Genomic DNA, 14610 nt, shown 5'->3' with positions numbered 1-14610 from the left:
ATCTCGATCTATCTTTACTAAATAATAGATGCATTTAAATAATACACATGCATGGTTATTGCAAATCTATGTATACATTTTCATCATACTTCAGCATGGCTTCTGTCCATTTGGAAGCATTGCTCCTATTGTTCAAGAGCAGACCTAAGTACCTTTTCATGCATAACTTGTGAAATAGCCGACGCTCCACCCCAGATTCGAGCTCTTCGAGTCTGGAGATCCCTTATCTATGTTTTATATACCCTTGACTTTCTGTACCCCCAGTACAGAAATCCAAGGGTATCAAGTCAGGCGAGTGCAGTCAACAAAATCTAGTTGAGCGAATCTTCGATTTAGGTGCCCCCCTTCATATAAGAGTAGAATGCTCCATTCACTTGGAACACAACAGTGTCAGCAATGGCTTCTAGCTGAAACTGTGATTCCACCTTCTTGCTGAAGCTGTGGTTCTAGGAAATGCTCAAGCATATGACGGTATATCCTGTAATTGACAATTCTGCAACAGTGAAGGTTCCATAAACTGTACTCGTTGTGAATCTTAGTCACACTTTCCGAGTGTCTCATTGCCATTCAATGGTAGCGTGGGGTGGCCCGTTACCACATAAGCAGCAGTTATGCTTCTTAACTTTTACATAGGTACGGAATATTGCCTCATTATTCAAAATGTGATCCATTAGGTGTTCATTATGTGCAACTTCTATCAGATCGCAACACACGCCTACGAGTTGCGTTATCTTTATGTTCTAATTTGTGAGGCACCTGACTGCGTTAAATTTGAAATTTTCACTGTCGTTGATTTGGACACGTTAGCTCGTTGATGGAAACGATGTGTTGATGCGTTCTGACTTCTTGCTATTCTCCTCTATCTCGCTGTACATTCTCATGTGGTACAACACCTCTTCCAAACTCGCTGTCAAGTAACCGAATGTTTGCGGTTTTTGCTGCTGGCTTGTAAAATTTTCGAGTGAACTTCTGATGTACCTTCAGGTAAGATAAACCACACGTCACGCGAATGGATTATAATTCGTATTGTACAAATGCAGCCATTATTTCTTAAAAATGGGTTGAGACTTTTTGAGCAACCTGTGTGATGGAAAGCGATCGTAAACTAAGCCCTTGGTGCGAATATCAGAGTTATTGTCCTTAATAGAAGCTCATTGCGGAACTCTTTGATTAGTTTTACTTGCTAAATTTTATAGAGTGTTCAAAACATTATGAGAGAGTAATTGGCTAGCTGAATAAACTACAGGCTAAGAATTATAGACGAAAAAGTGAGCGCAAACCACTAGTAACGAAGGTAGCGGTACGGCCGTGGCTAGCCAGTGAGGCTGAGCCACCGATGGTAGCGCCGAAGCCGGTAAGAAGTTCCCAGTCCACTCGATGCTGCCATAGATTGAAGAATGGACGACAGTGGCACAGAAAGGGAGTTTCAGATTAGGTGTTCTTATCTCTAACGTACAAAATAATAAGCGAATGCAAAATTTATTTTGGTAGATAATTGTAAGGAACGTTATTCATTCTGTAAAGTTAGATACAAAGTGTATTCAGTTATTTTCCTGATAGTTACAGCGATGAGTTACGGTTTTTTAAATAAAACATAATTTTTTCTATTACGTAGCTCATGTATATGAATCAACTTCACAAATGTCAGCCGCCGATAGCTGAGTGGTAATCTTCCCGTTTCGCGTGTCGGACTACTAGGTTGTGCTATTAGTTCCGTCTCTGCTGTAGCGCTGCGTGTTTTCCTTGTGTCCGTTTAGTGTCGTGTCTGCTAGTGTTTGGTGTTCGTGCGGCCCTTCCTGTCGCTACGTCGTCTCGCGCCGTGATGTCCACCATGGATCTCACGAAAACTCCGCATGCAGGTACTGTCAGCTCCACCTTCGCCAAATCCACGCGTCACGTCCAGCCCGGTTCTTTGGAGATACATGACTGGTTACTCGAAGCAATTAAAGTCACTACTGGTCAGGTGCATACTGCATATTATGACGGCGAATTATACGTGTTTTTGTTAAGTTTCAGGACACGCTCTAGGTTGATGGGATACTTTCTCGCCACGGTTCTCAGGTACCCTTTATGCACCGTGATGGTTCCACTAGTATGGATCTCTTGGCAAATGCAGAAGTGATATATAAAGGAATGTCCGGGTGTTTAACCTTCCGCCCGAGGTAGACGACTGTTTTCTGACGCCCGTTTTGCTTCTTTATGGGGAAACAGTCATATTCGAAAGAAACGCTGAACATATTCCTTCTCATCTACAGGTATGTGGTTATAGGGTCCATATTACGTACAGTCGCCAAGAAGGAACATATTACTGTAACCAAACCGGTCATTTCCTTACTGTTTGCGGCGTGTGGTGGTACTAAAACCTACATACTAACAGCGTAAAAAATTGACTTTAACTGATCTTCTCCCATGGATGTCAGACTGAATCGCTCCCTGTTACTGAGGGACGAAGTGATCCCTTGACCGACAACGCCCGTGATTCTACCCCCCCCCCCCCCTCCCGCTGTCCTTGCGTCAGGATGTTGATACCGTTAATTCCGATGTGCCCACCATGATTTTCCGATGTGCCCACCATGATTTCTCACAATAAGCGTCGCCGAACACAGGATGATGCGGCAGATGAACCTTCGCTATTGGCCCGCCCTTCCGATGGGCCTCTAGTAGAGGACCCCCTTACTCAGTCTGAAATCGTGGATGAGGACGCCACAGGTGTTTTCACGCCTGTGCAGAAGATCCCTGACACCTTATCTTCCGTTGTTCCTGTTGTCGAGGACGCCCCTTCGGAGACGCCCGTGAAAGAACCTGCTTCCGGTTCCCACGTGTCTTCTCCGGTGTTCTCGGACACTTGTCCTGTTGACTCTGTTTCCTATCCCCCTTCTGCGACTTCTGTCGCCCCCTCTGGGTCACAGCCTTCTCCCAAGAAACAACTGATTGATTCTCAAGTGCCAGTGGATCCCGTTGTTATTCACGGACCGTCCCTCCTTGAACCTATGTCTGCGGACGAGTGGGATGTAGAGGCCTCTCCCTCGCAATCTGAAATGGAATACCTACATGATGCTCCCACGCGACCGAACGCGGCAGCGTCGGCGCCGCGGAGCCGCAGTAGAACCCGTAAACAGCCACAGAGAGCCGCGTCACGGCCGAAGAAAAAGCAGTGAGAAGGTGAGGGTTCTGTTTCGTAGTTCTTCCCTCTCTGGTTCGGCGAGTGATTATTTGTATGTTGCTCCGTCGACTGACGGATCTCTACCGTTCTTTGTTCTTTTTCCTGGGTTGAAGTTCCATGCAAGCATACACATTTCTTTCACTGAATATTAACAAAATATGTTCTGAGCTTCAGCTCGCCGCTTTGCAATGGTTTATATATAAATTTGGGCAGATGTTGTTTTTTTTACAGGAAGTCTTATTCGACCAGTTTTCCATTTCTGGGTTCTCAACCTTTTTTAATGTAGCTTCCTAACTTACTACGGGCACAGCCATGTTTTATAGGGAATTTCGGAGTACTCGACAGTGGAGGAGGGATCGGGTGTACGTTTTGTGATCTCAGTTTACTCCTTCTTTATGCCCCTTCTGGCACAGGTCGTACTACCGCACTTGGAGTTTCTATAAAGATGAAATCGTTTACCTGCTTCGCAAATCCCCGACAAAGGTTATGTTAGATGGGGACTTCAATTGTGTTCTACGGCCTGTGGGTCAGTCTCCTAATTTTAATTTCAGTAAAGACCTCGACGACCTGGTGCGCTCCTTGCGCCTGCGTGATGTGTGGGTTTCTCGCTGTCCTGCACTTGTGCGACATACATACTTTACTCCCACACCTTTAACTCTCCGATTCCATGTGCGGGCTACTTCTGGATGTTGATGTGATACCAGCCTGTTTTACTGATCATTGCTCCGTACATGTCACGTTTAATTACGAGCGGCAACCCGTAAAATTGTTTCGTCCTCCCTGGATGCTCAGTATAGCCTATTTGCAAGATACCTCTCTTGGTGTCGTCCTGGAGGACATACGGGTTAGTTGTTCTCGTACTATGGACCGGTACTCGTCTATTGTGGCATGGTGGACACTGCATGTTAAAGCACCAATCCGTAGGGCTCTCATGCGTTTTGGAGCTGCGAAGGTGGCAGACGATCGACGAACGCAAGAATTTTACTACTTAGTCTTACGTCAACTGTACGATAGGGCTACGCATGCTCCCCTGCGTGTTACTGATATATAGCGGATCAAAGCCAAATTGCTGCAGCTGAAACGCATTCAAATGGAGGGACTGCGGACGAGGTCTCAACCACGTTCCCTTTTACAAGACGAATTAACGTCACTATACCATCTACCCCGTTCACGGGCGCGCCGGAAACGTTTGTGCCTTGCATCCCTCACTACCACTGGCGGCCGCATGTTCACTTCTCACCGTGACATTTCCGACTTTATTTACACCTATTTTACTGACCTGTACGATACCCATGTTCCGGCTGAAAACTCTGTCGACGACTTTACATCCTTGCTGAATCGCATCAACATTCATCAATTAAATGACGTCTTTCTGGGTCCCTTCACAAGGATGATATACTCGTATATGATGTTTTTACAGGATCCCAGTCCCGCAAATCGCCTGGATTAGACGGTATTCCTAAGGCGTTTTATGTTCAATTTTTGCCACTCATTGGTGATATCTTAACGTCAGTGGTAAATGAAGTGATGCGGGGAGTCTCATTTCCTGCTCCTTTTCAGTAAGGTAAACTGGCCCTCCTCCCGAAATCCACAGACCGACCTGCGATTGATTCCGTCCACCCTATTAGTCTCCTTAACTTCGATTATAAAATTGTCGCTCGAGCAACTAATAGCCATCTCTCTAAACTGCTCGATAGCATTATTTCCACCCACCAAAGCTGTGTGCCTGGACGCATGATACTGACTTCTGTTCTCGAATGTCGCTAATATCCCAGGGGGCTTTACTTTTTCTTGACGGCGGCCATATTACCCGATGGCTGCAGTGTATTCGCTGCAGAGCTGGTGGTCATTTCTCGTGCACTCCAGTATCTCCGTTCATGCCCTGGGGAGTCTTTTCTTTTATGTACTGACTCCTTGAGCAGCCTGAAAACTATCGACCAGTGGTAACCACGTCATCCTTTGGTACCGTCCATCCAGGAGTCCATCTATGCCCTGGAGCCGTCCAGTCGTTCAGTGGTGTCCGTCTGGACCTCTGGTCACGTCGAATCTCAGGAAATGAACTTGCTGACAGGCTGGCCAAACAGGCTACACGGAAACCACTTCTGGAGATGGGCATCAACGCAAATGACCTGCGTTTATTATTACGCCGCATGGTTTTTCAGTTTTGGGAGACGGAATGGCAAAATCTCAGTACTCAAATCAAACTGCGAGTCATTAAGGGGACCACGAATGAATGTGTGGAAGTCCTCGACCTCCCGCAGGGACTCCGTGGTTCTCTGCAGGCTCCACATTGGCCTTTCCTGGGCGACCCACGGCTACCTCTTGCGCCGTGAAGACCCACCCCAGTGTCGGGTCGGTGCCCGTTTGACAGTGGCCCATATTCTCCTGCTCTGTCCTTTTTTGGCTGCCCTGCGACTTCATCTTCGGTTGCCGGAGTCGTTATCATTGATTTTAGGAGACAACGTCTCATCGGCTGATTTCGTTTTACGTTTCATCCGTGAGGGTGGGTTTTATCATTCGATCTGAGTTTTAGCGCATGTACTTTGTCCCTCTGTGTCCTCCACCCCAGTGCTTTTACGGAGGAGATTTTAATGTGTAGCAGGGTGGCTGGCTTTTCCTTTATATTTTCGTGGTCAGCCAGAAACTGTAATCTGCTTCCTTGTTTTACTCTCTTCTAAGTGTTACTGGCATCTCTCTGTTGTGCTCTTGTCCTCTTTTCTTCCTTTTAGTGCTGCCTTTCGTTCTTTCTTGTGGTCTTTCCTTTCTGTGTTACGTGCCTCGTCTGTTTTATCCACACACTTGTGGCATTGTTTCATTAGGAACGAGGGACCGATGACTTCGTAGTTTGGTCCCTATCGCTCTCTTTTAAACCAGCCAACCAACCTTTTTCTTGATTTCCAAAAAGCGTTTGATCGTGTCAGCCATGAGTTTTTAACGAGAGTGCTTACCACTGTCGGCTTTAATAATGATGCTCGACGGGTCTTAACTCGCCTTTTCACCGGTAACAGTGTCTCGGTAATCGTGAACGTTCACTCTACCCCCGGATATCGATCAGACGGGGTTTACCCCAGGGAAGCTCCATATCCATGTGCCTTTTTGTCTTGTTCTTAGAGCCCTTACTTCGCCGCCTCGCCATGCAATTACGTGGCTGGACTATATTGGGGGAACTTTTTTCGGTCCGTGCATACGCCGATGACGTCATGGTTTTAGTACGACATGTCGAGAACATACCGAGGCTTAAAGATACCTTTGATTCATTTTGTCGTCTTGCTGGTACTCACATTAATGAGCGTAAATGCACGTTCCTACCGTTGAGAGGCTTCGATCATGTCGTCATTCCTCGGCGACGGTCGTCAATCGCCATAAGACCTTAGGGATCTTAGTGGATCGCAATTAGATCAAAATGGCGACACTAAATTGGCGTGAGGTTACGAGTCGTGTTCACGGGTCGGGCTGAACATTAACGCCGTTCCCTTAGCCTCCTTCACAAGGTACGGCTTTTAGAAACCTATGTCTTCAGTGAAATCTATGGCGTTGTGCAGGTCTTCCCGCTACCCGCGATGATGGCCCGCAGACTGAAACAGCTGTCTGGTCGATTCCTTTGGGGCTGCTATATCTTTCGTGCCCGGTATGAAGTAGTGGCCAGGCCTCGAAAGCTAGGAGGATTGGGTCTTTCCGATATCAAAATGAAGACATCCATCTTATTTGCCTGCCGCAGTGTTTTAACCTGTCCGCGGGCTCCGCATTCAGTTACTTCTGTTTACTTTCCCACCTCCGTCCGGTCTGTCTGAACCCTCCTGTTGATGTTGGACGGATTAATCCTAAATTGCGGCACATTCGTGAATACTTTCTAATCATCGGTATCCTAGGCGTTGATACATAAATGCTGATCTTAGCCAATCCTGCGGGTGGCACGGTTATATTTGACAATGTTTGTTCCCCAGTGGTGATGCTCTGTTCCGAGATGACAGGGCCTCTGCTCACACAGCTCGCATCGTCCAGGACAGGTTTTGTGAGCACGAAGATGAATAGTCGCTTCTCCGCTGACCACCACAGTTATCAGATCTCAGTATTACTGAGCCTTTGTGGTCTACTTTGGAGGGAAGCGTGTGTAGCATCTATCAGCCTCCACCATCGTTACCTCAACTTGCCACTATTTTGCAAGAAGAATGGTATAAGATTCCCTTTAAAAAAGTACAGCACAAGTATTGAATGTCAACTATTTAGCAAGGCGAATGGTATAATATTCCCTTTAAGAACGTACTGGGCGTGTATTGAATGTCAATGCCGTTCTTACACAGTATTACGCATGCTAATGTAGTGTGTTTTATGTGCATCCGTATTTGTGGCCAACCATGTATTTTTAACCGCAAACCTCTGCATTAACAGCCAAGACATATTAATACCAAAGGTGCACACCATCAGTTCCATTGCATGTTGAAATGGAAACAGCGTTTTCCGTTATCTGTCTCTTTTTATTCAATTATGCGATAAATCACATGAAAAAAATGTCAGTATCATTGTTATGGAAGTTTCACAAACCAGAGATGACTGAAATTCTGTATATGACTACAGTGTTTTAAGTATTAATTGACTTTAAGCCATATTTCTGTCAGCAATCCTCGTTAGAAGGAGAAGTTGAAAGCGAAGCAGATGAATTTTTTATTAATAGAACCCCCACAAGGACTGGGTTCAGGTGCACCGGGGAATGTGCATTCTGAGGGGTTCTACTGTCAGTGATACATTTGTCATGGGCATCGGCGATGAGATGCCGCTCAGGAGGCTAGTTTGTGCATCCTCCGCCTTTGCTTCGCAGGCAGTAACTGTGCTGTATCAAAGGTGAAGAGTGTTTGCAACATCATTCAAGGATTCAACCAGGCCCCATCGACGAGTACGTACTTCTGCTGAACAGTTGCAGCCATTTGAACGGGGTCGCATTGTGGGCCAGTGGGAAGCTGAATGGGCGTATCGATAGATTGGAGCACATGTTAGGTACATGTATCGGCGGTGTGTTGCTGCTTTCAGCGGTGGTATGTGAAACACTTCCACAACTGTAGACAAAGTTCTGGACGTCCGCGTAGTATAGACACACGTCGGTATCGACGCATTGTGCAAGACGTGGTGACCGACCGAACATCATCCACAGATGAAATCCGGGCAAATGTTGAACCTGGTGTATCACAAGGGATCGTTGGTAACTACCCAATTGCTGCGGGATTACCACTGTTGTGAAGTTTTCCACTGCAGTGGACGGCAGTTAATGTCTCTTCTTTCGCGTTTTTAATCGGTCCTGAGGCTACAATTGCACTCAGTCCACTCGAGCGAATACTACCTACTTCTCCGGTGCCGTGCGCGCATTTGAAACCTTCATCCCGCTCAAATCCGTCAAAGGAGCGACATTATCATCTGTCCACAGCGATGGACAACTGCACCACAAGGTTAAGATCACGTGTGCCTCTGGCCAGACTACCAGTGACACCACGACACCACCAAGTATTGTTACTCTGGTACGGTAAAATTGTAGAGTGGAATGGTGCTGTGTTGTCTTCAGTGATGAGAGTAGGTTTTGTCTGTATGCGAGGGATGGACGTACAAGTGAGTGGCTGTATGGCGTAGACCTGTCGAGCTGCTTATTTCAGAGAGTATTCGCTCACGACACCCAAGTCCCATCTTCGGCTTCGTGGTGTGGGAGGTCAGCACTTACAACTTTCGCTCATACTTGCTGTTCCTGCTAGGTAAAGTAACCAGTACCCGATAAATTGCAAAGGCAATTATCCCTGTGCTCCTGCCAGCTCTACTACAGAAAGATGATGTGCTTTTTCAGCAGGACAACGCACTTCCACATACGGCAGCAACTACGCAAAGCGCTCTTCGTGTTGTACAACAATTGCCTTGGAGAGCAGTATCACAAGTTCTCTCGCCAACTGAGCACGTATGGGACATGATGAAACTGGAACTTAATCGTTTTCCATGGCTTGCAAGAACTATTTCCGAATTGCAATAAAAGGCGCAAGATACGAGGGTTGTCCAGAAAGTAAGCTCCGATCGGTCGCTAAATGGAAACCACTGGGAAAATCCGGTAAAGCTTTGCACAGTTGCGTTGGGCAGAGTCTTTAGTATGCCCGGCGATTGTGGAGATGGCTCTGAGCACTATGGGACTTAACGTCCAAGGTCATCAGTCCCCTAGAACTGAGAACTACTTAAACCCAACTAACCTAAGGACATCACACACATCCATGCCCGAGGCAGAATTCGAACCTGCGACCGTAGCGGTTGCGCGGTTCCAGACTGTAGCGCCTAGAACCGCACGGCTACCTCGGCCGGCAGATGATGTTTAGCATGCGAGAATACATGCCTGCGTTTTCGCCACAGGGGGGTTAACTGTGCAATGATGCGACTGTCTGAGCACCCTTTAATGTGACATGTGTTTTTCATTTGGCCTGAATTTATCGTTTAGTCCTACAATGATGAGCTACATGTCACCTCACTTGCCAATAAAATGAACTTGTCCTTGTGGGTCTAACACTTTTTTCGTCAGTGTAAATACTTAAATATATAGGTAAGAAACTTAGAACACTTATCAGTATTGAGCACAGCAGCCATCAAGGAGCGCGGGAAAAAATATTACAGTAGAGAATAAGATAATTACCTTGTTTTCTGTATGTCTGCAAACAGAGTTTGTACAATTATTAGTTTCGTAGGCTCAGCACGATATAGTAGTTTTATTGATATTACACACTAAGACAATAAAAAACAACGTACCATGAAGGAATTATCTGAATGGAACGGAATTCAGTAGTGTGGTGTATCCAAACAGACAAACAATTGATTACAGTTTCAGAGAAATTGGATGATTTATTAAAGAAAAAGAGGTTCACAAAGTAAGCAAGTCAGTAACTCGTTGGTCCATCTCTGGCTCTTATGCAAGCAGTTGGCTTGATTGATAAGGTTGTTGGATGTCCTCCTGAGTGATATCGTGCCAAATTCTATCCAACTGGCGCTTTAGAGCGTCAATTTTCAGAGCTGGTTGGTGGGCCTTATCTATAATGCTCCAAACGTTCTTAATTGGAGAGAGAGCCTGCGAACTTGCTGGCGAAGGTAGGGTTTGGCAAGCGCGAAGAAAATGCAGTAGATACTCTCTTCCTTTGCGGGCGGGCATTATCTTTCTGAAATGTAAACCCAAGATGGCTTCCGATGAAGGGCAACAGAACGGAGCGTAAAATATCATCGACCCACTGATGTTCTGCTAGGATGCCGCAGATGACAACCAAAATCGTCGTGCTATGAAATGAAATGACACCCAAGACCATAACTCCTGGTTATCGTGCCGTATGGCGGGCAACAGACAGGATTGTACCCCCCGCTGGCCGGCCATCTCCAGACACGTCTTCGCTGGTCATTGGGGCTCAGTTCGAAGCGGAACTCAGCAGTGAAGACAATCCTACTACAGTGAGTGAGATTCCAGGCCGAAGGGCCCTACTCCACCGCAGCGGGCTTGTTGACGTACAGCGGCCAATGGCAGTCGACGAATGGGTCGTCGTGAGCTGAGCCCCCTTTCCGTAAGACGCCTATTAATGGTCCTTGTGGTCACTGAGGCACCAATTGCACGTCGGATCCCTGATAATGATGAATCAGGGGCCTCTATGACAATTGCTCGGTCCTCAAATTATGCCGTCTCTACAGGTCGACCGCTTCCCTCTTGACGCTATAATCAGCCTTAATTCAGCCATTCCTAACAACGTCGTCGAGTAGTGGCATCGCTCCAAATCAAATGTCGAGCGATTCGCCGATTACTTCAACTGTCTTTTCCGAGCTGCAGTATACGTCCTCTCTCAAATGCTGACATCTGGGTATATTGTTTATGTACCTGTCTGCGAGGCATAGCTATTTTCCAAATGAGTACATAGAATGAAATTTGCAAAAACTTTGTCCTCGTATCATCATGTCCCCTGTTAACTGTCCTTGCCAGAGGTGCGGTGAAGTTGCGCTGCAGCGTCACACATTCATCCACCGGCCGAAAATGTTTACAGTTTTGCATATTTCGTTGATAACTATATGAATATCGATTGGTAACCAATTTAAAAAACTTGCTCGTGGTGCGTCCTTCTTTTTGTCTTGGCGTGAATTATAATACATGTTTTCGTCCCTTTATTGTACTTAATAGTGTCGTCGAAATCTATTTCATTTTGGAACTTTTCTTTCAGTTGAATGAACAGGATGGATAGTCTGTCTTGAGTCACTGTAAGGTAAAGATAGTTTTTTATTAGTTTCAGTTTAAAGAAAGTTCTCTCACATTGTGTAACTCAGACACAAATGGCAAAGAAGTAGTGCATTATAAGTGAAATATAGGGCAATCATTCAGTGAAATCACATTCATCTATAAACTGAAGAATTTCTTGGGGTATCCATCTAGCAGCAACGTCCACACTTGTATCGGTTGCACACATGTACCTAAGATGACTTTTTGATTCCTGCGGCAGATGCTCCTTATCAAACCCATCAAAATTTCCATCAGATTCTCCAGTGCTACAGCCAGAGCGTCATCAGAAGCTTCAAGCATAAATTTTCTTCGAACAATTTGGAAAATTTGGCTATTTAGTTTATATCCATGTATAGTTATGACATTCATTGGAGAAATTCATCTTGAATCGATAACCAGCGTCATGAGCTCATTCACCCAGTACATCGACTCATTTCTTTTGGTGCCAAAAGTAACAGCAATGTCTATAATTGCAGTTCGTTGTTTTTGTTCTCAGCTGGGTCCACTACTCCGTAAATGTCATATAAGGACATAATATATTATGCTATGAGACCAAGACGCTGCCATATTCAATTATATTTTTATAACAATAGGACTATTTCGGCATGTATTTCCATCTTCAGGTTATATTAGGCGGTCTTGATACCCATATGATATCGCAAACAAATGGCTCTGAGCACTATGGGACTTAACATTTATGGTCATCAGTCCCATAGAACTTAGAACTACTTAAACCTAAATAACCTAAGGGCATCACACAACATCCAGTCATCACGAGGCAGAGAAAATCCCTGACCCCGCCGGGAATCGAACCCGGGAACCCGAGCGTGGGAAGCGAGAACGCTACCGCACGACCACGAGCGATATCGCAAACGCTAAACTGCCGCTTCGTTACTAAAGATAAGTCTCAAGTTAGACTTGTTTTGAATCTGATTAAAAAAATTTTCTGGTTCTCGTGGGGCCTCCAAAATCGAGGCCCTAGAGATCTGGTGCGCCACCCCCCCCCCCCCCCATACCCCTCCCCACCCCCCGGGATCAGAGGCCGAGAGCGGGCCACCCCCTCCACCCTCCTCTTAGTGCATCACTGGGTTTTACTTCTTTTCTTTTAACGTTAGTCACGCCATGTCATTATTAGAAGTTTCATTGGTTTCTGACGTCGTACCAGAGCAATTGGTTAGTGGTTCTCTCGCACGTCGTCGTTCTCTCTGAAAAAATAGTTACTTCCGTAGGTCACTGTGTTTGGTCGTGCGGAGATAGTAGGAAAAGGAATATAACGGCAGCCGAACGACGCAGTGACAAAGCAGACAGCGGGAATAGCGGAAGCCACATATCTCACAGTAGGAATCATTCTGCCGCCGTATCGGCCCAAGCTACGCCCGCCCGGCGGTAATACACAGTTGCTGAAGAGCTCAGTTGTGAATCATCAAAGCTGTAGAACCACTGATGTCATTATGTCACTGTACGTGAAATTCCAAAGAATACGTTGAGTGCCCGTCGTCTCCCATATCTACTAGTAAATGATGCAAGACATCTTAACCACGCTTGTGAGCTGACGAGTCAGTTGTTGCAGTCAGTATAACTAACTGTGTTACGATGTAATTATAAGACGGCTGAAACTCATGTCACTTTTTTCCGCTGGATATCAGTGTCAGTAGGAAATCTTCATGAAATATGTCATTCTGTATCCTGAACATACAAAAAACATCAGAATAATTTCAAGTTACTTACTGCCGAAACGATAATTAAAATGAGAAAAAATTGACAATCATATTAAGTGGGCACCTTAAGATATGTTCCATTTTCCAAAGCTTACCAATGAGCAAATAATGGTATCAATCATGGTGTATCAATATTAACGGTACTGTCATTTTGCTGGAATAATCTGTGAAAATATCTAAACGTACAAATCAGAATTGAGAAATTAAATAACAAAATCTTTTTTCACTTATAATGAGGAGCTTTTTCCCTGCGCTTAATTCAGTTTAGTTAAATGCACCGTGTTTAACGAAATCTACCGGATATGAGTCTTCACACATAGACAATGGTTTTAATTCCGTTTATTTCAGTGAATTACATTCACATAATAAAATTTACGCGTTCTAAAGTAGTACTAAAGGTAACACAAAAATTTTGTAAGGTGAAAGGCATTCAACTAGAGTTTCAAAGCATGATCTTGTTCGTAGCAGCCTTTATTTTTTGTGGAAACCTTTTGAAACTGAATGTTGTAGAGAATGTTCAGTACTTTAGGACATGCTCGCACCATAACGATAATTTCCGTGTATGAAATTCACAGACTGCATTCTGCTGTTTCTTTGAAACAAATTCACGATTCCAGTCACGTTTTATAGTGTCTTATTTTGTTACTTATGCGAGAATTTTGGTTGTAGGTGTATTTGGCAAATAGCAGTCCAAGCTTCGCCTGTATTGCTTTATTTAGTTCTTTATCTAATCGACTGACTTACACATTTTCGTCCAAGTACAAAAAATTATCAATTTTACATTTTCTATTACTCGTAACTTAGGTCGGATTCTTATGTTTTTGTTGAATTTTGTTTTCCCACCAGATATTTGACTGTTTTGTGACTTTCTGGAGTTTACATGTTCAAGTTCTGTAATAAAATTAACTGAAAAAAAACTTGTAATGGCTCCCGTAAAGTTCTAGTAATTTTTTCCCTCTCCCTTGAATACAGACAATAGTTGTCTTTTGATGTCATAACGTTTTTCTCATTTTTTTCTAGACTCTTATTAATTTCTCCAGAACGTAGTTAGCAAAAATCCGACGATTTAAGTTTCTGACACTTATCCTTATACAGAATTTTCCACTGATTTCTCCCATGATTTCACTTCAGATTTTGGAACTGTGAGTGTCTCTTGATTAATTTCAATACCCCATGCCATGTTGACTCAACACAATTTTTTCTATTGAGTTTTTCAAAGGTAAATGTTATCGCGTGGTTTTTATTTCACATAGCTCTGTCTTTTGGTATTGATTATAAATTCCAATCTTTTGGTATTGATTATAAAGTCCAAATCTGTTATGGACAAGATCTTCCTTTTTTGTACCCATATTAACTTTCTCCCTTTTGTTAATCTAGTATGTGAATGTGTGTCGATCTTAAGACAAGACGATATATCTGACGACTACAAGAAGTATACTTCTGTAGTTGCTCGTGTTTGTCTTACCACC

Source organism: Schistocerca serialis, chromosome 3 (assembly GCF_023864345.2).
Source record: "Schistocerca serialis cubense isolate TAMUIC-IGC-003099 chromosome 3, iqSchSeri2.2, whole genome shotgun sequence".
NCBI classification, from domain to species: domain Eukaryota; kingdom Metazoa; phylum Arthropoda; class Insecta; order Orthoptera; family Acrididae; genus Schistocerca; species Schistocerca serialis.
This window is presented reverse-complemented; position numbering follows the sequence as displayed.